The 27,655-nt window shown below is 40.4% G+C and overlaps 2 pseudogenes; one reads left to right on the top strand and one right to left on the bottom strand.

Annotated features, from left to right (window-relative positions):
- Nucleotides 1-21,707: 21,707 nt before the first annotated feature.
- On the bottom strand, nt 21,708-22,223 carry LOC132224253 (protein tyrosine phosphatase type IVA 1-like; annotated as a pseudogene).
- Nucleotides 22,224-26,903: 4,680 nt separating this feature from the next.
- LOC132224054 (peptidyl-prolyl cis-trans isomerase A-like) lies at nt 26,904-27,422 on the top strand (annotated as a pseudogene).
- Nucleotides 27,423-27,655: the final 233 nt, after the last annotated feature.

The following is a 27,655-nucleotide window of genomic DNA, read 5'->3' on the forward strand; positions in this document are numbered from 1 at the left end:
AACATTTTAATGACGTACAAAACTGTTTTCCAAAGTGGCTGCAGCATTTTACATTCACACCAGGAATGAATGAGATTTTCAATTTCTCCACAGTGTTGCTTACACTTGTCTCTTCCTTTAAAAAAAATCACCACCATTCAATTTTGCATGAGGTGCTATATTATTGTGGGTTTTATTTATATTTTAATACTAACTAAAAACATTGAGCATATTTTGTATGCTTATTGATCATTTATATATCTCTTTTGAAAGGATAAAGGTCTGTTGAAGTCCTTAGCTCATTAAAATGTTTTTTTCTTTTGTCATTGAGTTGTAAGAGATCTTTATGTTTTGAAAATTAAATCCTTATCATATGTATGATTGGCAATTTTTTCTCCAATTTTATGTTGTCTTTTCATTTTCTTGATAATATCCTGTGATGCACAAATTTTGTTTAATTTTCATAAAGTAAAATAGATCTATTTTTTCTCATTTGTGCTTTCTGTGTCATATATAAGAATCCATTGCCAAATCTAAGATCATTAAAAATTACTCCTTTCATTTAAGAGTGTTATAGTTTTAGCTCATACATTTAGTTTATGCCCCATTTTCAGTTTATTTTTGTATGTAGTGTGAGGAAGGGATCCAACTTCATTATTTTGTATGTGGATTTACCTATGTATCTAACTTTATCATTTTTACTTTTTCCTCTGAATGATTTAAGGTTTCTGTCTAGTGTACTTTCATTTTAGTTGTAGGACTCCCTTTAGCATTTCTTGTAGGGAAAGTCTGCTAGTGATAAACTCCCTCTGATCTGTCTTAATTTTTCCTTTATTTTTGAAAGGTAGTTTGACAGAGATTTATTTATGGACAGTTTTTTTTTTCTTTCAGCACTTTATATCATCTCACTGCTTCTGGGCTTCATGGCATCTGCTGAGAAATTGGATGTTAATTTTATTAAGTACCCTTTGTATATGATTAGTCACTTATTTCTTATTGCTTTGAGAAAATCTTTCTTTGTCTTTTGACAGTTTGATTATAACAGTGTCTTGGAATGCATCTATTTTAGTTTATTCTGTGGAGTTTGTTGAGCTTCTTGGATGTGTAGATTTTTGTAAATAATCAAATTCAGAAAGTCTGACAATATTTCTTCAAATATTCTCTCTGCACATTCTCTGAGACTCCTATTATACATATGTTCCACAGTTCTCTTAGGCATTATTCATTTTTCTTCACTCTTTTCTATTCCTGTTCCTCAGACTTAAAAATTGACCTTTCTTTATGTCCATTAATTCTCTTCTTTGCCTGCTCAAATCTGCACTTGAAACTCTCCAATGAATTTTTTTATTTTAATTAGTATAGTATTCAGCTCCAAATTTTTTATGGTTTTTTTATATTTTTTAAAATATATTCTTATTGATTTCAAAGAGGAAGGGAGAGGGAGAGAGAACTAGAAACATCAATGATGAGAGAGAATCATTGATAGGCTTGTCACTGGGGATCGAGGCTGCAACCCAGGCATGTGCCCTGACCAGGAATAAAACTGTGAGCTCCTGGTTCATAGGTTAATGCTCAACCACTGAACCACACAGGCCAGGCTTTATGTGCTTTTTAAAAATAATTTCTATCTCTTTATCAATATTCTTTAGTGAAAATCATCCTTTTGATTTCCTTTAGTTCTTTGTCAATGGTTTCTTTTTTTAGTGCTTTGAGTATATTCATGACAGTTGATTTAACACATTTTTAAATTGAATTTATTAGGGTGATATTGGTTAATAAAATTATATAGGTTTCAGGGGTATAATTCTATAATACATCTTCTGTGTATTATATTGTGTGTTCACCAAGTTTCTGTTCATCATCATTTATCCTCCCTTTATCCTTGCCTACCTCGATTTAACATATTTGTTTATTAAGTTCAATGTCTCATTTTCCTCATGGACAGGTCCTATTAATTATATTTTTCCCAATGAATGGTTCACTTTTTCTTGTTTCTTTGTATGCCGCATAATTTTGCAAAAAACTATTCATTCTAAATATTATAATGTGGCAACTGTGGAAATCAGATTTTCCCTAGCATTTGTTGTTGCTGCTGCTTGTTTGTTTAGTGATTGTTCTAAAATATTCTTGTAAAGTGTGTATTCTTTGTCATGTATTGTCATTGATATCTGGGTTCTGTTAGCTTAAGGGTCAGTTTATATTTTGATAGAGTTACCTTAAACACCTGTAGCCAAAAAATAAAGAAAAAGAAAAAATAAAGTAGAATAAAGAAGAAAAAGAAAAAATACCTAATATTTGCAGATTGACTCTTTGTTGGGCACTTTATAGCTTAGCCAGGCTGTTTAAAACTCTTCCTTTGCCTTTGTGATCTGTTTATGTAGAACCTAAAGGCCAATTAGAGGTGAAATATTAGGGTATTCCCAGTCATTTTCTAAGAGTGTTCAGTTTTGAATATGCAGATGGCCTTCTCAATTCCCCATTATAACAATATTACATATTAAGGCTTAAATATAATCTTCTTTAACTTGATGTTTTCCCTTCTTGGGTAGGGGTTCTATTTTCTGAACATACTGTGGCATTTCTATCCCCTTGGCTTTGCTAGATACATGACACATGGGAGTTCTCCTGACCTGGAATTGTATGCCTATGGCTCTACTGATCTGATATTCAGGGGTGGTCCTACTTCCATGGCTCTCCTGGACAGGGCTCTGGCCTCCATTGCTGTAGCTCTTATCTTCCCTTTCTGAGCTGTCATCAGACTTGCTTTCAACAGTCCATTCAAAGCAATATAGGCTTTTTCTAGTATATACCTCAAAACTCTTCTGGCCTCCACGCATTACCCAGTTCCAAAGCTGCTTCTGCATTTTTTGGTTGAAGCCAATTTTCTGTCTTAGTCCATTTGGACTGGTATAACAAAATATTTGGTAGCTTATAAATAACAGTAATTTACCATGTTCATCATAAACCATGGTGAGACCAGATGACAGGGGATGACATATTTATACTGGAAAAACAAACACTATCAACCAAAAATTCTCTATAAAGAAAGGCTCTCCTTCAAAAGTGAAGGAGATATTAAGATATTACCAGATAAAAACTGATGGAATTAACTGTTCTCAAACCTTCTCTGCTAAAGCACTAAAGACAAGTAATTAATTCAAGGGGAATGAATGGAGATTTATAGAAGAAAGTTTTTGAGTGCCATTAAAATAAGTGTATAGTAATCTAAAGGAGGTTGCTATAAATTAACATGTTAATTATAATCCTAAGGACAACCACTAAAAAAATAACTCATAAACTCCCCCCATCTGCAGTTTCACTTTCCATTGTTTCAGTTACCCATAGTTTGAAAATATTAAACAGAAAATTTCAGAAACAAACAATTCATAAGTTTTAAAGTTCATGACATTCTGAGTAGCATGGTGAACTATCAAGCTGTCCTGGCTCTGTCATGACTGGAACATGAATCATCCCTTTGTCCAGTCTCTCTATACTATATATGGTCTCCACCTAATAGTCAGGACAAATATTGTATTATTGTACCTGTATAAGGTTCATGGATTAGTCAGGTTTATAGATATAGAGAGTAGAATAGTGGTTGCCAGGGGATTGGATAATAAGGAATGAGGAGTTATTGTTTCATGGTTCTAGGAAGTGCATCCACTACACTGCCAAAATGATAACACTGACCTTTATGCCTGGGGAATTTGTCCCACCTTATGAGTCGGAAGTATAGCCATCTCCCAGTGTACAAGATTAATAGCTGGCCTTGCAGCTAAGACTTGGGCAGGTAACTTATGCACCACACATATTTATCGAGTGCCCGGATGACTGTCACATGAGGTAATTCACCACGTGGCTAGGAGATAGTGGGATTGTTTAGTATTTTTGCAAATCTTTACCTCCTTACCCAAAAAGAATGACTGAATGAAGGTAGGACTGTCAGGCCCTGCCTAAAATATAGATGAAGCAGATAAGCCTTCCAACAGCCTCATAGGCTATATTATGGAATCAGCCTCTCCCTCAGCCCACATTTAAAGGTTCATTCTGCTACTTAGGACTATATCATCAACATTCCCTTCCCCAATTTGTGGTACCAGTAACACTCAGAGTGTTGTTGTTTTTTGCCTGAGGCTCAGTTGGGATTCGACAGTTTTTTGTTTTTTTTATTTTTTATTTTGTTTTGTTTTTAAATAACAACCCTTTGGGTTTTTTTTAAATATATTTTATTGATTTTTTTACAGAGAGGAAGGGAGAGGGATAGAGAGTTAGAAACATCGATGAGAGAGAAACATCGATCAGCTGCCTCCCGCACACCTCCTACTGGGGATGCACCTGCAACCAAGGTACATGCCCTTGATGGGAATCGAACCTGGGACCTTTCAGTCTACAGGCCGACGCTCTATCCACTGAGCCAAACGAGTCAGGGCGGGATTCCACAGTTTTAATCAAGGCCGGATTCAGCTATTTGGACACTCAGCAGAGAACAGATCTGCCCAGGGCTTGTCTACCTTGGTTATATGGGATCCTTTGGGCAAGTTGTAATCTCCAAGCAGTCTTTAGGCTTCAGATTCTCCAGGGGTAAGGTTATGCCAGCAAAAGTATTGCCACATTGGTTCACAGTTTGGGGGTGGTTGTCACTCAAAAGGAGCACAAGAAGCTCCATGCCAATAAGCTGACTAAAATACTCCAGAGCCTAGAAGTCTGGGGGTAATTTAAAACTATTCAGCAGGTAAGCCCAGTAATATTTTCTCAACATGTTTTTTTCTGTCAACATCTCCTAGGGGACTTCCCCTGGCAGAAGCAAGGAAGAGGAGAGGCTGGTGGCCATGGTTGTGGCTGTGATAAGTACTCATTACAGGGTTCACTTTGAAGACTCTCCTTCATGTTGATTATCTCATCCATGACTAAAGGATGGATGAGATGAGAAACCTGTTAGTTGGTACAGGCTTGGCTTAGAGCTTTTAGAAATCAGAGAACATGCCCCCTCCAAAATTACAAAGAACTTCCCACTTTTTTCTTCTTTTTATAAGTTTGCTCAGGAGGAAATTCCTAAGGAGAGCTGGCAGGGAGGGATGAAGGAAAATTATAATGCTGAGCAGGGAGCATAGAAGTAGAGTCAAACATGCCTGAATTGCATTTCCAACTGTTATTTACAAGGAAATATTGGACAAGTCAACTCCTCCTTTTGAGTTTTAATTTTCTCATCTACAACATGGACATAACTCTATTTCTTAGCATTGTTGTGGGCATTAAAATAAAAAATAAGGTGCCTAGCTAGGTGTCTGGTATATACAAAATACTCAACAAATATTAGTTTCTATCTCATTTGATAGGCCCACCTTGTTAGGCAAGGAAAGTCTTTAACAGAGGTGAAGGCAATAGTTATGTATCCTTCCTGCAACGACAATAGTTGCACAAACAGATCAAGAAAATACACCAGGAATTCATTTTACACCATCCCTGCCAATCTTCTCTACTTTCTCACCAACCTACACTTTCTCAGTGGTTTTTCAAACAAGTCTGACCTTTTCTATCCCCCCTTCATGTACATCCTCAAAAGGGCAAAATCCCGAAAGAAAAACATGGAAGGCACTTTAACATTCTCTAAGTTCAGTTTCACATCAAATGTAGGAATCACCTCTTATTTCTGCTTGAATGCCTCTGGTGATATGTAGCTCTGCACACTGGTGTAGTCCCTTCCATTTCAGAATAGTTCAGCTATTAATTATACAGTCCTTCTAAAGAAGGAATCCCAAAATTAGCACATGTGATCTACCTGCTGACAAGTCTCTGAGCCTCAAATGAGTATACATGGACTAAAAATTTACTGAACATTTGAAATTGGTACAGTAAGGGAAAAACCAGAAAATCTGTTTAACAAGGAACTATACAAGCCATACAAAGGGAAACAGAGGAAAGGGGATAATCTCAGAACAAACATTTAAATGATTGAGAACAACAGGCTGAGTCTCTAAATGCCCTCAGCTGAAAAAGAAGAATGGGAGTGTAAGAAAAGTGTGTGTGTGTGTGTGTGTGTGTGTGTGTGTGTGCACACATGCACATTTTTACCCAAGAAAAGAGTTGCAAAAAAGGCACTAGAATTTTCCCACAGAGGGTTCAAAGTCTAACTTCTGGGCTGCAACGCTAGAGCCTATAGTACCCCTGGCAGATCTATCAGCTTACCAGTATTGGCCATGATACAAAACTCTGCCTTCTGACCCCACGATCCTTTTGATCTCTGCCCTGCCCCAGTGTCAGACTATGAACTGAAATACACCAAGATGATAAGTGCTGGAAATGGAAGCGCAATCATTTCTATTTTTGGAGTATTGAAAGGCCATGCCCGACTTAGACATGATTTGAGTCTTTAGCTATTTCTGAGACAAACTTCTTTTGGTCTGAAGAGGAAGATGTCCAGAGTGATGGGGCTGAGGATAGAGACTCTTACTCCATTTGACACCCTCTCCTCTCCTTCCAGTTAATGTCTTTAGGGGCCATAACCACTACTTCTCCACAGGGAACTGATTTCTTCTTTTCTTGGTGAAAGCCATTCCAGTATTGGAGTTTGGTTCTTCACACATTATTTTGCTCTATCAAAGCTATTCCCAAAGAAGTGTTTATTGGAGCAGCCTGAACTTTTCTCTGGAAACAGTGGGTGCATAAACACTCTGCATGAACCACATGTGGTTTGAAAGTGCTTATGATAGCATTCTCCAGTTTAAAAAATCAATAAACTCACATTAAATATTGATGCTAAATTGTTTCCTGCCACTCTGTGTGTAACTGAGCTTCTGAAAAGATTATGCATTACCTGTGATTGTTGCTTAAAGTCAAGATAACAATCAAACACTATAAATATTCCCATCTAAACACATAGGCCAATGCAGGTGTGTGCTGTTTTTGTACTTGCATAGGGTGAGCTCTCAATTGCTTCACCAAAATGGATACGGCCTCGTAAAACGCAATTACCAGTTGGCTGTAGGATTGCTTTATGCCAGTTCAGACCTTAAATGAACTATAGTGAAATTCCTTTCCTAGTTGTGGCTTTTTATCACAAATTAGAGTCCCGGTGCATGGGATTTGTGCAGAGGGGTGTCCCTCAGCCCGGCCTGCACCCTCTCCAATCTGGGAGCCCTTGGGGAAAGTCCAACATCCCTCTCGCAATCCGGGGCCACTGGCTTCTAACCGCTCACCTGCCTGCCTGCTTGATCACCCCTAACCACCTCTGCCTGCCTGCCTGATCGCCCTTAACTACCCTCCCCTGCCAGTCTGATAGCCCCTAACTGCCTCTGCCTTGGGCCTTGCCACTGTGGCTTTATCTGGAAGGAGGACTGGATGACCGGAAAATGTCTGGTCTATCTGGTCTAATTAGCATATTACCCTTTTATTAGTATAGATTCTGAACCTTTAAGTTCAGTTTTTATAAGGGCTGATAAAATAAAACTCTGGGTTGTTACTTAAATATAAACCCTTTTTACTCTTTTAGGATTATTCTAGGAGGGACCACTTAACTCTATATATCATTGAAATTCCCTTTTATGGGTAAATAGCTTTTTAAAGAGTTAGAGTCCCAAATATAAGCACTTAAGTCCCAGCTCTATTCTTAATAGCTGCATAATACTAAGAACCTCATTTTACCTTTCAGTGTGGGCCTCGGCTTTCTTTTATGAGAATAGGGAAAACTAACTACACTTTAGAGTTATCAAGAAGAGTAAAGGTAATAAAATTTGCAAAGCACCTAGAATATAGCATCTAATACATAGTAGGTGCTCAATTATACTAGTTACATTCATTTCTATGCATTTTACAAGTATGTGTTATATTAAGAAAAACGCAGGTCACAACACAATATGGCCACCACCTTTAAGTACTAATGGAAATTGAATCAGCTCATTGTGGTTTCTATACATTTTGTTTTCTTCTTTTAAGGGATCTATTTTTAGTTGAATAATATCCACAGGGGTCCAGAAATTCCTTTGATTAATGGTTGTTTGTTTTCTACTGATCTATATTTGATGCAGTTTATTTTTGGATTTTACTCTTAAATATCATAATATATCATTCCATTTTGTGTTTTTTATTCCTGTTTGTTTTAGCTTTTAAGACAAAGGAATAAGATTCTTGCTTGTATTTTCAAGGGGTTGGACTTTAAAATGTTCCTGAGAAGTCCTATGATCCCCTTATTTTTCTTGGTAAACATAGAGCCTAATATTAAAGTCACAGAATAAAATGAGGGCAAGTCTTGTTCTGAGAAATTTGCCATCATATTAAAAACAAGGAGAAGCCTTGCTGAGCTTAAGATGGCTAGGATATGTTCTTGGGGTTCATATAAAACCCATAGAACAGATGTGGTCCAGTGCAAGGGTGATGATGGGAACAAAATTTAAAGTACAAGATGATCAAGGAGAGAAAACTGAGCTCCCGCAGCTAGCCAGGAAGGAAAAATTCAGTGAAGGTGAAAAGTGTGAAATGTCTTTCAGTAGAAGCTGTGCCTAAAAAGGATGGAGACTGGAAAAGTGGATGATTCTTAAGACAATTCAGTCTCAAGATTCTTCTGGAAGGGCAATCAACACCACCCCATCTATATCAAGGGTGGGAATGGGGGATGCTAGAAGGAAGCAGTAAATATCAACTAGCTAAGGTCCTGGTTTTCACAGATATGCTATATAAAGATGAATTAAAGAAAACCCCAGGGCAAGAAGTCAGAAGGCCTCAGTACTGCCCTCAATTATGCCACTCACTAACTATGGGATATTGGACAAGTCCTTAGTCATCTGTAAGCTTCTGTTGCCTTATCTATAAAATGAGAGTTTTGAATGAGATGATCCTTAGGGGGCCTTCCAACTTTATCATCATTCTGTGTTTTCTTAATCCCAGAAGATAAAAACACAGAGATGTAAAATCAGGATTGTTGTTGTTATTATTTGTTTCTATCCCATCCTTTAAGGAATAAAAATAGGGTTATTTCTATGTAAGAACCTTGGGAAAACACCAGTTATGTAGAATTCAGTAAAAACCTAAATTTAAATACTTCCAACCTCTACTTTGATAGCTCCACAAACTGACTTTGCTACACTATCATGGGCTTGAACAGCATGGTTTTCTTACAACTAACAAAGTAAAATTTAAGTACTTGGTCTTGGAAATGTTTTAGAAAGATTTATCCTTGGACTGGGAGTCTGGGTTTATCTGTGATCACAATCACAGGGGTGCTGGGGCCCCTCCCACTGATTCCAGCACCTCTCTGAAGAGCCCAGCAAATGTTCAAGTGTGAAAGTTCCCATAGAATCCTGATCTTTTTAGCAGAGCTGTGTTTTCAAAGCAATCTCAAGACAACAGGAGTTGCTGGGCTTAGTGTGAACCATCACATTCTGAATAAACACACTCATCCCCCACCCTTCATTTCCCTTTTTCCCTATAAATTTTTCTATCCATTTGGGAACTGCCCTTTTGTTTGGTTTGGAGGATCCCCTTCTGAGCCAGAACCCTTTGGTTTAGAGGACCCCCTTCTGAGCCAGAACCCTCTGGAGATGTCAGAGCCCACAATAACTTTAATGTTTGTCATTGCCAAGGTGTTGTTTGAAGTTGCTAACTTGCCCTTTGATGGGTATGGTAAATGTAGATGGAAAGAAAAAGACCATCATTGCTTTCTAACTCTCCCACTAGGCCAAAATAAAGATACATACTTTGTTTGGAGTGACAAGGTGTCACGAGGCAGCTGAAGCATCAGCTGCTGCAGGACCAATGTCATGAAGCTATCTGGCATCAGGCCTGCTTGTTCAGTTCACATCCTGCATCAGAATTCTGAAGTTCTGCCATACTGAGAGTAGACCATGCATCCTGGATTTTTCAGAATTCTCTTTTTAAGTGTTCCTCTCCACTCATACTTGTGTCCTGATTCTGGATTTGAAAATGTGGTTTCTCCATCCATTTTGTCATTGGCATGACTGAGATTTTCTATGTGTATACTATTTTAACTTTGGACAATTCTAAACAATTGAATAATTAAATCATGTATATGTTTAAATTGTTTCTTCCCTCTGTGGTACACATTTGTGAAGTTGGGAGGTCAGTAGAGTGTTTATATCTATGTAAAATCCCCTTCCCAGGCAGTCAAATGAGAATGGGAAAGATACCTAAACTCTCTTCATGCTGTAATATCCTTTGACATTGACGTTTGAGACACAGAATGTAAGAGCTATAAGGAGCATTAGAGGTCATCCCACTCCCACCTTTTACACATATCACTGAGAATCAAAAGATGAAGTAATTTTTTCAAAGTCAAACATGAATTCAGTGGTTGAGATGGGGTTCAAACCTGTACTCCTCTTAAAACCTGCTAATATTTATCAAACAAAAAGGAAAAGGTCCAAGAGATTAAGGAAACATAAGGATATGAGGTAAGAATGAGCTTAGGGTTTACAAACTATCTAATACAAAAAGGCTGTCTTGCCTTAAAGGACTATTTCCATCAAGTGCAGATAAAGAAAATTGAGTAGAGGGTAGTGTGTTCAGAGGAGATCAGACAAACTCAGTATTATGGACAGCACCCTCATACTGTTTAGGGAAATTGACAAGAAACCTGGGAAAGGAATTTGTTTTTTCAGACACTAATAAAAATAATTCTGCCTCTGAACTAAATTATGGAATACATAGGTTGTAATGACAGGGAAGGTCAGTGTGACCCTGCAAATGGGATGACAAGAGGGGTCAACTGGCCCAAGGTGGGGGCTTGGAGGAGCATAAGTCAGGTTTGAGACTGAATCATTAACATGGAACTGTTCTGTATAAGATATAAACCCTTAGATTTCACAAACAGTAGATGAACCCTTTAGGCAGCAGAATCTAAGCTTGCCCACTGCATTACAAAAGGAGGCCTTGTAGTGTAATGAATAAGAGTGGCGAGTGTGGAGTCAGACATACTTGAATTTGTATCCTGGCTGTGCCTTACCTCTTGTATGACTTATGACACATTGCTGATCTCCTATGAGCCTCATTTTCTTCATCTTTAAAATTAAAGGAACCTCAAAAATTATTATCAATATTCAATATAATAACATTTATTAATGATCAACTGAAAGTTAAAAGGTCCACAGATTTCAGATACAAAGTGACTTGGCTCACAAGTATGTCTGCTTTACCTTGATGGAAGTATAAGAGCACTTTCATTCTCTGAACTGTACTCTCCTGAGCTGAAAAATGATTATAATAATAACAATGACAAAAATAGTAACTGTGCCTGAAGGTTGTTATCGGAGTCTATAGAGATGTGTGTATAGTATATGATCCATCAAGGTAATTATTATTAAATCGGGGTCACAGTTTCCATAGATGAAAAGAGAAATGAAGAGCCAAACCTAAAAGTCCTGATAGTCTTTACCCATTTCCTGAAATAGTGGCAGTGTAAAGATGCCAATATACCTACAAAAACATGACAGAGGCTTTTCTGTTGGGGTTATCCAGGCTGGTTTAAGCCAGAAACCACTAAAATAATTACAAATGCCCCCTTCCTCTTTGGTTCACTTAAAGTTACCAGCATTCTAGCAGAATTGCTGGCTCCTCTTGTGTGCCTCCCTGAAAATCCAAGGCTTTTCAGTCTACAGTCACACCTAGGGTGGCCACGACAACACCTATCCTGTGGTCCCATCAGTCATGCTGATCATGTTGACATGAATCACCTCCTGAGGTCTTGTATCAGAGAGCCCATTTCTACTTTTGGTCATTGTGTTTTTGAGTCCTAAGCATCAATAGAGCCCTTACTGTGTGTAAAACTTTGTACTTGGCTCAGAATAGGCACTCAAATATTTGTTGATGCATGTATTGATTGATTAGAGGGATTACTAAAGTTAGTAAAACATTCTTTACTTTCAAGGTATTGATATCTAGTGAAGACTGATTCATACAAAGCTAATTTGCAGTCAAAGCAACCTATGATAAAGGCTATATAAAAAGTGCTCTTGGGACAACTTTCAACTGGAGGAAACTGGGAAAGCAATTAGGAGAAGGAAGCATTTGATATGGACCTTGGGGACAAATTGAAATTTTAAGTCAAGAGAAAGGACATTTCAGTCACAGAGAACAGAGTAACTACAAAGGAGCAAAAAAGAGCACACCTTCGTATTGGCAAGTGATAAATAGTGGTGTGTGCATGGGTGCACGTGTGTGTGTGTGTGTGTGTGTGTGTGTGTGTGTGTGCTGGAGTCAGATCATGGAGAGCCATGATATCTATGTAAATATTTTTTGTCTTCACTTTTATAGGTTATTGGAGATCTGGGGAAGATTTTGAGCAAGGGAGTGATGAAGTTACCTGTACATTTTGGGTTTTATTAGTAGACTAGTGGCCCGGTGCACAAAATTTGTGCATGTGGGGTGTCCCTCAGCCCAGCCTGCACCCTCTCCAATCTGGGACCCCTTGGGGAATGTCCAACTCACAATCCGGGATTGGGCCTAAACCAGCAGTCGGAAATCCCTCTCACAATCCGGGACTGCTGGCTCCCAACCACTTGCCTGCCTGTCTGCTTGATTGCCCCCAATCGCTTCTGCCTGTTAGCCTGATCACCCCCAACTTCGCCCCCCCACCAGCCTGCTAGCCCCCAACTGACCTCCCTGCCAGCCTGCTCGCCCCCAACAGCCCCCCCGCCAGCCTGCTCACCCCCAACTGCCATCTCCCGCCAGCCAGCTCACCCCCAATTGCCCTCCCTGCTTGCCTGCTCACCCTTACCTGCCCCCCTTGCCAGCTTGATCACCCCTAACCACTTCTGCCTTGGCCTCACCACCATGGCTTTATCTGGAAGGACGCCCGGAAGGTCTCCTGGTCTAATTAGCATATTACCTTTTTATTGGTATAGATAATTACATTTCAAAAGTACTTAGATGCAAATTTCCCACCTAAGGCTGATGGGATCAGGAGAAAAATTAGAAAGTCACCAGAGTTTGTTCAGATGAATACACAATTGAAAATAACTTTGAGGAGAAAGTAGTTGGCAATTTCTGGGAGCTGGTCACCCAGACTAGCCAACATCAATATAATCCTTGATTTTTAAATTTTACATGACACCAGCTGTCAACATCAGGATTAATACTTGCTGCAGCAGAGGTCACTGCTGGCAGGTGCCCACCAAACACTGGTATTCAGTTTTATTTGGACTGAGTTGGAAAAGAAGAGACTGCTTTCTAGAATCCACCAGAGGTAATGAATTGTAGATAAAGATGATAACACTGATATGACCGCCATAAAACAAAATTTCTGCCAGTTGTTGTTACTAGGTTTAAACATTTTTAAAAGGGTCTTGTGGTCAAACAAGTTTCAGAAATGATTCTCCAAGAAAAGTTAAACTAGTTTCCTTGCTGCAGGAATTCTCAGAGCCTTCCCTACGCTGATGTGTATTGTGACCCTCCTAGAAAGAGCTAGGATACACATCATTTTCCACACTTATTTGGCCTCAGACCCTTTTGTTTTTGGATCAGTAAATGGAACAAAAATTCATTGGAACTCATGTATGTTGGGTAATGCTATTTCAAAGAGTAGGATTAGATTCAAAACAGCATTTTGGGCTTGCATTTTACAGATCACTGATGATGGTGTGTTATTGAATGTTTGTCTTCTCAAAAATCATATGTTAAAACCTAATCCCCAATGTGAGGGTATTTGTGGGTGGGCCTGAAGCCCTCCCCTGATTACACCCAAGAAAAAGGGTTACTCTCTCAATTGATTGGGAGCATATTGTATTAATAAGAAAACATTTAGCTGAAACTGGTTTGGCTCAGTGTATGGAGCGTTGGCCTGCAGACTGAAAGGTCCCAGGTTTGATTCCAGTCAAGGGCCTGTATCTGGGTTGCGGGCACATCCCCAGTGGGAGATGTGCAGGAGGCAGCTGATCGATGTTTCTCTCTCATTGATGTTTCTAATTCTCTATCTCTCTCCCTTCCTCTCTGTAAAAAATCGATAAAATATATTTAAAAAAAATAAAACATTTATACTGGCACATCCTATTGGTATTTGTATGCATGTTCAGATCCTGGCCTTGCAAATTCCTAGCTATGTGAGATTAGGCAAGTCACTTAAACGCTCTCAGCCTCAAATTCTCATTTGAAAATTGGGACAATCATAGCCTCTACCAACAGGGTAGTTGGTGTGAAAATTAATTCACGTATTACATGTAAACCAGTGGGGTAGCTGAATCTATGCCATATTATATTATATTATATTATATTTATTATATTATATTATATTATATTATATTATATTATATTATATTATATTATATTATATTATATTATATTATATTATTATATTATAAGCTTCTTGAGGAAAGTAACTGAGCCTGATTCTCTTATGTGTCCCTGGAACCTAGCTCAATCTTCTGGATCTGACAGGCACTTATGTTTTTGAGTAAATTACATGTGATTGGTCATGCTTCCTCTCCTCTACCATAATGCCCAATTGTGAAGCCAGAGTGAAGTTACCCTACGAGGCTAAACATAGAATTCTACCTATGGTTCACCACTGCCTTTTAGTTTCAAACACAACTACTTGGAAGTTCAAGAATAAAGTGAGTTCTAATTTTAAAAATAACTCAGAAAAGAAAAGAAAAAAACAACTCATTAAAGCACAAATGAACTCTCACTATTGTACAATGTTTCAATCCTGAGTCATATAAAAATTAATCAAACTTTCTCCTTTCATATACAGCTATCTACATATTTCCCCTTTACTGTTACTGACTTATTTTCAAAGACTAAATGTTATTCCCATTGTGACAAATTGATCAAGACTGCCACCTATTCATTATTTGGCTGAAATGCCACACACATTGTAGTCTTCCCATACCCACTAAAATCTAACAAATTCCTTCTGAGAAGTTACCATTCACCTCAATCCAGTGAGCCTATCTGAGGATGAGCATGAGCATAGGGATCCGGGTCAGAGATTTTGTTTTCTGATATATAGAAAAATATAAATCCATTTTTACTGAGATAAATACAGATGTGTTTAAAGTAATGAAATCATAGTTTAGTCATAAACCCAAATATTAAAACCATATCTGTGCGGTTATTTTCCAATTGGTGTTTCCAGATAAAACACGGGATGGCAAATAAAATTTAAATATCAGAGAAACAATGAATTATTTAAAAATATAAGTATGTTCCAAATATTGTTTGGGACATAATTATACTGTATTAAAAAGTTTTCATTGTTTATCTGATATTCTAACTTAATTGCATACCCTGTAATTTTATTTGCTAGATCTGGCAACCCTACTCCAGTCCCCATCCACTCTCCACCTTTGGACATCCAGCTCCGGGTCCTGGGGAGCTAATCACAGATTGCAAAACTTGGGATCCCCTTGCTCTCTGACTTTCATTTGAGTTTTGCCAATGGGAAGTACTGAAAATGAGATATAAGGGTAAAAGGAGAAAGAAGCCATATATTTATTCCCCCACCTCATGCTTCTGTCAGTGACTACTTTCATTATTGGCTGTAAATCCTGGCTGGTACTCTCTATTCCATGGCCTCAAGTTCTCTTCGGGTTCTGGTAATCCCATTTTTTCACTTATCCCTTTGGGCTTAGGGATAGAAGAGCTACCCACAGATACAGATTCATGTTGCTTCAGCATCCCATGATGTATCCTTAATCCTGCCCATCATTCTATAACTGCTATCTTCATTCAGTGGTTTTCAATTAAACTTTTTGAATGTGTCATTTATTTCTAAATTGATACAATCTTTAAATAGCATAGGACACCTCCACCACATGAATCACTTTGGGTCCATCAAATTAAGGAACCTATAAACCCAAACCAGATTATTTTTTAGCATAAGAAATTTGTACCTTGACTTTTGGAGAGTGACAGCAGCATAGAGGCATAAAGCAGCAGGTGCGCTCTGGGAATTATAAATAACACAGTAGGTATATGGAAAGCATGCATTAGAAGATGTGAGCTGGAGAGACAGGCAAGAGGGCCCCATCCTGAAGGTCCTTGTGTGCTATACATTCAATAATAATAATAATAATAATAATAATAATAATAGGAAACACTTATATGATTTTTAATGTGTACCAGGTACTATTCTAAGTGTGTTTTGTTTTGTTTTGCACATGATAACCTCAAAATAACCCTATGTGGTAAGTAATATTTTATCCTTATTTTACAAGTGAGGAAAATGAAACACAGAGAGATTAACTAAGTTCACATAATGATTAAATGGCCCCGCTGGGATTCAAACTCAGGCAACCTGGCTCCAAGATTAATATTCTTTTTTAAAAACAATGGAAAGCATTTTTTAACAATAAACAGTTTTTTTTAATTAAATCTTTATTGTTCAGATTATTACATTTGTTCCTCTTTTTTCCCCCCCCATAACTCCCCTCCTCCCAGTTCCCGCCCCACCCTCCGCCCTCACTCCCCACCCACTGTCCTCATCCATAGGTGCACAATTTTTGTCCAGTCTCTTCCCGAATCTCCCACACCCCTTTCCCCCCCAAGAATAGTCAGTCCATTCCCTTTCTATGTCCCTGATTCTATTATAATCAACAGTTCATTCTGTTCATCAGATTATTTATTCACTTGATTCTTAGATTCACTTGTTGATAGATGCATATTTGTTGTTCATAATTTGTATCTTTACCTTTTTCTTCCTCTTCCTCTTCTTAAAGGATACCTTTCAGCATTTCATATAATCCTGATGGTGGTGATGAACTCCTTTAGCTTTTCCCTATCTGTGAAGCTCTTTATCTGACCTTCAATTCTGAATGATAGCTTTGCTGGATAAAGTAATCTTGGTTGTAGGTTCTTGGTATTCATCACTTTGAATATTTCTTGCCACTCCCTTCTGGCCTGCAAAGTTTCTGTTGAGAAATCAGCTGACAGTCGTATGGGTATTCCCTTGTAGGTAACTGAGTTTCTTTATCTTGCTGTTTTTAAGATTCTCTCTTTATCTTTTGCTCTTGGCATTTTAATTATGATGTGTCTTGGTGTGGTCCTCTTTGGATTCCTTTTGTTTGGGGTTCTCCGCGCTTCTTGGACCTGTAAGTCCATTTCTTTCACCAGGTGGGGGAAGTTTTCTGTCATTATTTCTTCAAATAGGTTTTCAATATCTTGCTCTCTCTCATCTTCTGGCACCCCTATAATTCTGATGTTGGTACGCTTGAAGCTGTCCCAGAGGCTCCTTACACTATCCTGGCATTTTTGGATTCTTTTTTCATTTTGCTTTTCCGGTTGGATGTTTTTTGCTTCCTCGCATTTCAAATCATTGACTTGATTCTTGCGCTTCTCTGGTCTGCTGTCGGGCGTCTGTATAATATTTGTTATTTCAGTCCATGTATGCTTAATTTCTAGTTGGTTCCCCAATATAAGATCGAGGGTCTTATTAGTTTTCGTGTAGATCTCATTAAGTTTATCGGCAGCTTCTAAACAGTTCTTGAGAGACCTTAAAAGTGTGGTTCTGAACTCTATATCTTCCTTTGACAATTTTGTCCTGTTTCTTTGTCTCCGCATTTTGTTATGCTTCCTTGGTGCACCCCCTAGTGGTCTTTGTTCGCAGTCTTATAGTTAAATCTTGATTGTTGTAGCTAATTCCAGGGAGGGTTTGACCTCCAGGCCAAGTGGCTATGAGAATCAGCTGTGTCAGCAGTGAGAGAACTTCTGTCCTCTAGGGAGGTGCTAATCTAGCCTTTGCCTGAGACTATCCGGCAAAGGCCTCTGTGCAGGGCTTGGGCAGGGCGGGTCGCACAGGATCAACAGGGTGGGCCGGAGAGAGCAGTTATGGCGGCTCTCAGTCCTGTCCTCAGGGGCTCTGCCTCTCTGAGTCCCAGCACCCGCTGCAAAGCTCAGAGAGAAAGCTGCACTCGCTCTGACCGAAGCCAGACAGTCCCGCTTCTCCCGTTTGAGTCTGGGTCCCTAAAGACTCGCCGAAAACAACAACCGTGCCCTCCGCCGCCAGCCCGCTCTGCGCACTCCGCACCTCAGAATTTGACTTCAGCACTGCGCCTCCTCTGAGTGTCCGTGTGCGTTTCTCTTTCCTCCTAGTTGTAGGACTTCCACTCAGCCAGCATTCCTGTGGTTCTGGGTGATGTCCCTTCCGTTTTTTGGTTTCACTTTTGAAGTAGTTGTTCAAAGCAGCAAACTCCGGTGTTAACCTATGCCGCCATCTTGGTTCTCCTAAACAGTTTTTAATGACCTTACAAACTGTGTCTACAAGAAACTTACTAGAATGCCAACTTCATTTAATCCTTCATTTGTTAAAAAAAAATGGCACACTTTACTTCAATTGGTACTAGGTACTAAGTGAAACACAATTCAATCTTAATGTTTTCTAAAGTTAACTTTGAGCAAAACAATGTCAGTGATGTTTACTGCATCTCATTTATTTATATGTTTAAGCTTTTACACTAGATTTTTACAAGCTGATGAACACTGACAAATTATTTCTCCTACAGAACTATAACCACACATTCCAAAACAGTATAAATATATGCTTGAACTAACATCGATACACATCATTTTATCAATTACATAATAAAACAAATTATTAATTATTCAAATATTATATTACACAGTTCAAAAAGGATATAAAATATTAGATGTCTGCTCAATTCATTAGCAGAAACTCAGGTTTTTTTGCAAGAGAGGGTGGCAAAGAAAAAATCATACTTCAAACAAAAATAAGCTGGTAAACAACATTAGAATGTATGAAAAATTCAAGAATTTCAGAATTTTTATGATTAAGAATTGCTTTAACTATAACAAAGCATGTCTACCTTTAAAAAATATTTACTAAAGAACATATTCTACATGTTCCACACAAGACAAAGGCAACATTTTACTAAAAATACTTAATAGCCCCTCCAATTCTTTTTGTCAGGCCTTCCCTATAAGCTGTACCCTAGTGCAAACATTTAAATTAACTGTAAAGCTTTTTGTCGTGAGACATAAAAGACATGCTTCTTTCTGTGCAATATAGATTTTCACAAACGATACTTTCCATAATAGCACAAAATGAGATTTATAGAAATACATTAAATAATCACTAAGACTTGATATAAAAATAAAAAAGTTGAGCAAACCTAATGTATACTTGGTTGAATGTGGGCAATATAAACATAAAATGAGCAGGAAAATAACCATAGAGGCCTTACTTTCCATTTGAAATGACTTAAGGGATAAACTATATAAGGTCCAGAGTGTTCATAGTTCTTGGTATTTTAGTTATGTATGATACTAAAAATATATAAAAGTATTGTGCTGGGTATTTTGGCACCTAATCTTTATATATATATATATACTAGAGGCCCAGTGCACAAAAATTGGTGCACTCGGGGGGGGGGGAGGAGGGTCCCTCAGCCCGGCCTGTGCCCTCTCGCAGTCTGGGACCCCTTGGGAGATAACAACCTGCTGGCTTAGGCCTGCTCCTGGGTGGCAGAGGGCAGGCCCAATCCCTAGGTGCAGCCCCTGGTCGGGCTCAGAGCAGAGCTGATTGGGGAGTTGGGGCGCCGCCCCCTGTCATGCACAGAGCAGGGCGGATTGGGAGGTTGTGATGCCACCCTCAGTAACACTCAGGGTAGGGCCAATTGGGGGGTTGGGGCACTGCCCCCTGTCACACTCAAGGCAGGGTCGGTCGATGGGGAGGTTGCGGCGCCATCCGCTGTCACGCACAGAGCAGGGCCCATCAGGGGGTTGGGGCGCTGGCCTCTATCACCCACAGAGCAGGGCCAATCAGGGGGTTGGGACACCGCCACTCTCACACTCAGGGCAGGGCTGATGGGGAGGTTATGGCTCTACCCCGTCACACACAGAGCAGGGCCCGTGGGGGGTGGGGTTGGGGCGCCGCACCCTGTCACACACAGAGCCGCAGGGCAATCAGGGGGTTGGGGAGCTCCCCCCTATCAGGCACAGAGCAGGGCTGATCAGGGGGTTGGGGCGCCTTCCCCTGTCAGGAACAGAGCAGGGTGGATAGGGAGGTTGTGTCATGCTGATCCCAGTGCCAGGAGGCCTCGCGGCTCCGCTGATCCTGGTGCTGGGAGGCATATTACCCTTTTACTATATAGGGTAGTGGCCTGGTGCACGGGTGGGTGCCAGCTGGTTTGCCCTGAAGGGTGTCCTGGATCAGGGTGGGGGTCCCCACTGGGGTGCCTGGCCAGTCTGGATGAGGGGATGATGGCTGTTTGCAGCTGGTCACACACCCTTCAGGGTGGAGGTCCCCACTGGGGTGCCTGGCCAGTCTGGGTGAGGGGCTGAGGGCTGTTTTCAGGCTGGGGGTGACTGAAGCTCCCAGCTGCTAGTTTTTTTCTTTTTTTTTTCTTTTTTATTCTGGGCCAGCTTTAGCTTTGAGGCTTGGCTCCAGCTCTTAGGCCTCCGCTGCTGAAAGTAGGTTTCTGGCCTTTGCTTACAATGTTGCGATCCTGCTGGCTGAAGCCCGGCGGACTAAAGCAGGTTTCTGGGGTTTTGTTTAGTTTCTATATTTGTTAAATAGTTGCTTAGAGTTGCAGCTCATAGGCCTGCAGTGGCAGGTGGGGAACGTTGGAGTCCTCTGTCACTGAAGCAAGCAAGCCTCATGTTAGTTTCAAGCTGCCTGGCTGCCGGCCGCCATCTTGGCTGGCAGTTAATTTGCATATTGCCCTGAATAGCCAATGGGAAGGGTAGCAGTCGTACACTAATTACCATGTTTCTCTTTTATTAGATAGGATATATATATATCCCTAATATGCAAATAGACTGAACAGTGGAACAACCAAACAACCAGTCACTATGATGTGTGCTGACCACCAGGGGGCACGCACGGAACATGGCAGGCATAGGCCTCAGTGGGATGGTGGAGGAGGTGAGCAGGGGTGCCAGACCAAGGCGGGGCACCGGTTGCTGTTATCAGGGCGAGCTTCTGGTGGTTTCTAAAAATTCTTTGCTCCCACATGCCTTATTCCCACCCAGTGTTTGCACCTGCTGCCGGCGTTGGCTCCACTCACATCCATTGCCAGCATTGAGGCCGCTGCTCATACCCGCTGCCAGCGCCCGGTACCAGCCCCGATTGTTTCGCACCATCAGCAGTTGCCAGCGGATTCTTCACCTCCCCCTGCTCCTGAGGGGTGATTGGGGCTGGCAGTTGCGTCTCACACCTGCTGCTGGCACTGGAGCTACCACTCACACCCACTGCTGGCACCAGCCCCACTTGCACCCGCTGCTGGTGCCAGCCCCAATCTCTCTGCGCCGTAAGTGGGTGCGATTGGGGCCCCTTGCCATCAGCACTTGGGAGCTGTGGTGGTGGGAGCAGGGCTGCTGGCAGAGAGGATATGAGGCTGCTGCAGGAGGGGCCAGACAGGGGCACAGAGGATGGGCCTACCACAGCCTCATGGCCCACAGTTCCTTTCAAGGTGCACGAATTTGTGCACTGGGCCCCTAGTATATTGATAAGATTCGGGTATGGGAATAGATTTAAAGACATAACTCAGTATTGCATGATTTCAGGAAAAGTCAATTGGTACAAGTAATAAGCACATTTTCAATGCTGAGTAGTAAGAATCTTTTGCTAAGTGTCAAAATAAGTTTATCAGAACTAAACATAGAGACTGTAATTCTGTCAAGTTTGTGGCCCAGTTAAACTGCTTTTCAATATTCCTGCAGAAGCATCATTTGAGTTATTCACCAGACAACATGTTGGCTAACATTTATGACAAATTAGGTCTTATCTCTAAGTTCCACTTAGAAGTCAATAGCATCAGGCACCCGTTTTATTGAATTCAGCAGTTGTTTCCATGACCTTTGGAGTCTTTGAAGTGCAACTAAGAAGTATTTTAGGACAGTGCTTCTCCAAATATGGAAGATGTTTGCTATTAAAAGCTCCATGCTGCTTTTGTTTTATGAACTGTTCTGCATCTTCATATTTCATTCCACCTTTGATTAATACCAGGTCAACAAGCACTGGAACTCAAGGACTGCAACACAATGAGCAGCAATAAAACAACCAGGTTTTTCAGGAACCTTAATTTTTATAAGACTCAAGTAGTCATCAACAATCTGGTTAGATGGTGGTGCACCATCATCAAAAGGCCAATCAAGAACATGGATGCCTTCTTTCTCCACAAGAGTAGTGTCCTCAGTTGCTTCACATAATCTTACTATTGTGGAAACTGCATACTTTTTAAGCCCTTCAATGAATTTGTTTAAGGTCGCATTGGTTGGACTGTGATAAGAAATCTCTTGTTCTTTTTGTATGTGACTTCCACAGGAGCTGGGTGGTTCATCTGAGCTATGATAATTTAGTTAAAATACACTCAATGGGGTTATGAAAGAATTTAAAAATTGAATTCAGAAATGATATAAAGAAACTGACTCTACTTTAATATACTGCACTTGAAATTCCCAGTGCTTTGAGTGAAGTTGTGGATAATAGGAAATGAAATGAAACTCCTAACAAGAAGCAGCAGTTCTTCAATCTAGTAATATTGAGGCAATAGAAAGGAAGTGCACTAAGGCTTACCCCATCCAGGTCAGAACTTTTGTAAAATGCTCTGCAGATTCCAATTCAACACGTCTGTGTCCAGGTTAACAATTCATATGGAGTTTCTTGGTGGAGTAGTGATGAATTTCTACAGTTCACTTGTCTACAAAGAAGTTGTGCTGTTCCTGGCAATAATCTCCACTGCCTTTCAGAAACTGCATAAATGTGTGACCAAGAATACCACATAACTGAGGGATATGTTTACTCATTGAAGATTGTGGCCTAATCATACAGCTGGTCCCTAGGTAGCAGCAACACAGATGGCGGCGGAGGTGGCGAAGGCTGCAGGACAGGGGAGGCTTTGCAATGGCGGTGGAAGCACCAGACTCTACTATGCCAAAGATTAATATTCTTGACCACTGTGCTTCTACTATGTTTTAGACATTGAGGAGATAAAGGAAAAAAGATGAGATCTTCTCTCAAGTATGACAAAGCTTAAGGGGGAAACAGTCTCAGAGGCATAGACACTCCTCACTTTTCCAACCCAAAATTAAGAAATCAATATTTAAAACATAAAACAGAACACATTTTTTATTTAGTAATTACCCCAGGTAATGTTTACGTACCAGTACTATGATATGCAGCATATCACTTTATTCAGCTTCTGTTGTATTACTGCTCTCTTCTTTATCACTATTAGTTCCAGACATATCAATTTCTTCAACTTCTATTTTATCACTGTCATCTTCTGAGTCACTGTCTATATATCAGTATGTGAGATCATCCTCATAAACTGGTGGCATTTTCTGAGCTAACTTTGTTCGTGTTCTCATGGCCAACCCTTTTCTCCTCATGAAATTGAAGCACCATTTTGCCTTTCCTGTAAAATCAACAATGTTCATTTCACTTGCAAACATTCTTGCCTGACATTGAATAAGCTTGGTTGATACACATAAGCCACGCTGGTGCTGCTCCATAATCCAAGTCTTAAGCCTCTGCTCCAAGTTTGCCCATTTTGCTGGGTTTCCCCTTAAGGACTTCTTATTTTTTGTCATCTTAAAGAGTTGTTCTTCCTGTTTTCTCCATTGTCTGATCATATACGCAGTGGGAGGAGGTGCAAATTGTCTCTCTGCAGCTCTATTTCCATGCTCTTTTGCATAGCCGATTACATTCAGTTTGAATTTTTCAGAGTAAGACAATCACTTACCAGTATTTATCTTTTTATTTTTTGACATCTTTATGGACTCAGAATGCTCTGGTCCCTGTTGCATCTGTGCACTCTCTACCTCCACCTTCAATTATGGCATCAGCTGACATCAGTAACAATAAGGCTCATGATTAGAGGAGCTTGTTTGATAAGGTGTGGGCAGCTATGCACCCACGTTGCTCCCTCCTTGGCTGACTTCCATGTATAAGACACCCCTCGATTTTCAGTCTAATGGTTTTAGAAAAAAAATAGCGTCTTATACACAGAAAAATATGGTATTTATAGGACAAGGTGATATTGAAAAACCCTCTCCCTTGCTTTAGATTTTCTCTTAGTTTAAACCAGTCCATTTCCGATCCCCCAAATCTTAGCTTGTTGACAATTCCTCTGATAGCCCTCTTTTCTGTTAACAATCTGGTGACTGCCACTTTGAACAGAATAATTTGCATCTGCTCATTGGTGTGCCTATCCTCATGTGCTTTGGCCACTAGGCATTATACTACTGGCTCTTCCTGCTCCAGACTCTAACCAATCCCTCAGGCATCCATCCCTGGCCCAGAACTATTGGCTGGTCAACTAGCTTCCTCGCCTGTGAGAAAGATATTTGTACATTTTCTGTGAACAACTAATTCCACAGGAACTCTTGTTACTACAGCAATAAAAATAAGGTGACAACTGGCTTTTAATCCCTGAGCCTGGTGAACATGGAAGTGACAGAGGAAAACACAGACCTTCTTTCTGAAGTTAGATGAGGAGGAGTGAAGCTGCTCATCCTGTGCTTCTGAGGGCTGAAGTATCATCAGCTTTGTCCTCTGTTTCCCTGTAGAAAGAAAAATACGGGCGATGTGTTAATCTTTATGGTCACAAGGAAGCTTTTTTTGGTGGTGGTGATGGGACTGGAAATGAAGTAATTTGTGCTTTATTTACAAGGTCAAACAATACAATGATAATAATAACAATAAGAGCTAATATTTGCTCACTATGTGCCAAGCACTGTATTAAGCACATATGTTATTGTTAACCTTCAAAAAAAATTACAATGTAGATATTATGATTCTCCCCATTTTACATATGCAGAAAGTGAGGATCAGAGATGTTAAGTAATGCATCCAAAATGACACAGCTAATGACACAGCAGAGCAGGGATTCAAACCCAAGTCTGACCTCAAAACTCGTGTTCTTAACCTCTCTTCTGTATTGACTAATCTCAAATTTCTGCTTAGAGAAATACACAGGGGTTTTGTTCAACTTGGTAGTTATTTGATGACACTGCCTAGGAAACAATAATTAGCTGATGGCTCTGCCTAAGAAAGGGAACGTTTATGCTTTGTGCCTCAAGCTTTACATGCTGGATACTGTGTCACAGTATATAGACCACCTGGGGCATATAGTCCCAGTATGTTTAATTTGGGGATATGCTACAGCCATCCAGTATAAGAAGAACCTGGGTACTTCAGTCCTTGAACCAGACAGAGTGTACTTCCTAAACTGGCCAATGCACATGTTGGCTGCTAGTCATAGTCAGAATGGCTGGACCTGCTAGTGGATTCTGGGTTATCAACCAGTTTAGTGGCCCAGTTCATTTCAAGCCCCCATTCATGGATAGGTAGGATAGATGGAGCAAGGGGAACCTGCCAGTTATAAGCCACCCTTGTATCCTTAAACTTGAAGTATTGCTCACAATGAATAATGCCACCATCCGCATTCCTATCAGCCTTCTGTGACTGGAAACCCACAATGTTCCACTCCACTATATATATGGGCAGCAAAGGGACATTTGGCTGCTTAGCATCCACATCTTATTCTTATGTTTGGCGAATCTCCCACTGCTGGTGTCAGTGGGGGTCAGGGCTCCAGATCCTATGAATGAAACTTGAAAGCAAGATACTTACTTTTCCTTACCATGGGATTAGGTAATAGAGATATAATCTGTACTAGACCAATCAAATATCTCAATCTCTGAAGCAAATGGCACAAAAAAAACAGGGGTATTTTGGGAATTACTCAGTGGTGGGAGCAGTGCAGTAACATCACCAATGAGAGCATCAACCTAAAAAGTTTGTTCTTGGAGCATGACCTTAAATGGTCAGGATAGATGGACAGTTGTGGCTGGGCAGCCCTGTCAGTCACAGGTCATCCTTGAACAGCTCAGCTTGAGGAAACCTTCAAATGACTGTGGCCAATTTATATCTACCACCCACATTCCACATCATGTTTGGTTTTACCTGGCTGGAAGCCCACAATGGACCACACTATTATGTACTATGTAGCAGGGGATGTGGTTGACTTCCCAGCATCTATACTCCATTCCTATGTTAGCTGGGACTCTGGCCACTGAGATTCACTTATATTTTTTTGTTGTTCCACCCTAGTTTGCCAGTATTTACATTGATTCCTAACATATTTTGCCGGGAGCCGGTCCATCCTTGCTGTTTCAAGGGACCTGGCATATATAGCATACGGTTCTTAATATGTTTGCTCACCTTCTTGGCGCTGTGTTTTAACCAAGGTCACCTCTCCGAGAAAGGTTGAATCCCCAGGTAGGGATTTTCCCCTGAAGTTAGGGAGGGAATAAAACCTCTTAACTAAGTGCCAGGCAGGTAATTAATCATTTTAACTACGAACAATCATGCTTAAGCTACATAATCTTTACTCCCTGGAATGGAGATAAGAAACACCCTAACCTTTGGAATAGAGATTGATAGGATTGGAATCAACTGGTATAAATACAGATGCAACAAGACAACAACAGACAGAATTCAGAAGACAGAACCTACACAGAGCCTGGAGACAGAAGAACTTCGCTGGAGAGAACATGGCAATAGATCCTGGACTGAACCTGACTATAGAACATGGCAAGAGAACCTGACTAGAACCTGGTGACTGAACCTGGCTGGAGAACCTAGCGAGGGAACATGGCTACCGAACCTGGCTGGAGATCTCAGACAGAACCTGGCTGGAGAACCTAGCGAGGGAACATGGCTACAGAACCTGGCTGGAGATCCTAAGCAGAACCTCTCTGTAGATCCAGACCAGAACTTGGCTGGAGATCCTGGCTAGGCTGCTGATCAACTGAACGCTGTCTCCGTGTCTTTCCTTCTTCGCCAACTCCGGCCACACCTTTGGGGACCCCTGGACCCGCTGGGGTTGGACCCCGGCAATATTTCCCATAAATCATTTCCTTCTTAACTCAATCAGAAACTAATTCTATTATTTACAATCAAGAATCCTGACTAGGCTTTTCAGATGCTGCCACCCTGAAGCCACCCGTGACCTCCCATGGTGAAACCCACTGTGTTCTTCGATATTACGGAGGACAGCAAGCCATTGGGCCACGTCTCCTTTGAGCTGTTTGTAGACAAATTCCAAAGACAGCAGAAAACTTCCATGCTCTGAGCACTGGTGAGAAAGTATTTGGTTGTAAAGGTTCCTGCTTTCACAGAATTATTCCAGGATTTTTGTGCAGGGTGGTGGCTTCACACACCATAATGGCACAGACAGTAAGTCCATCTATGGGGAGAGATTTGAGGATGAGAACTTGATCCTGAAACATACAGGTCCAGGCTTCTTGTCCATGGAAAATGCTGTACCTAACACAGATGGTTCCCAGTTTTTCATTTGCACTGCCAAGACTGAGTAGTTGGATGGCAAGCATGTGGTCTTTGGCCAGGTGAAAGAAGGCATGGATATTGTGACAGCCATGGAGTGCTTGGGGTGCAGGAATGGCAAGACCAGCAAGAAGATCACCATTGATGACTGCGGACAACTCTAATAAATTTGACTTGTGTTTTATCTTAACCACCAAACCATTCCTTTTGTAACTTAGAAGAGCACCCCTTCACCCCAATTTGCTTGGAATGTTCTATAATCTGTGCTCTTGCCAGTTTTTTGGGTTCCCCATATAAATAGTTCCCATATAAATAGTTCCCCCCGCTTCTTTTTTATTCTCTTTCTTTTCTCTCTTACTTTCTTTTTCCCTCAATATCACTCTTGAAGTCCTTTTTTTTTCTTATCCCCTAATTCTCTTTTCT

The sequence above is a fragment of the Myotis daubentonii genome, chromosome X, assembly GCF_963259705.1.
Source record: "Myotis daubentonii chromosome X, mMyoDau2.1, whole genome shotgun sequence".
In the NCBI taxonomy this organism is placed as follows: Eukaryota; Metazoa; Chordata; class Mammalia; order Chiroptera; family Vespertilionidae; genus Myotis; species Myotis daubentonii.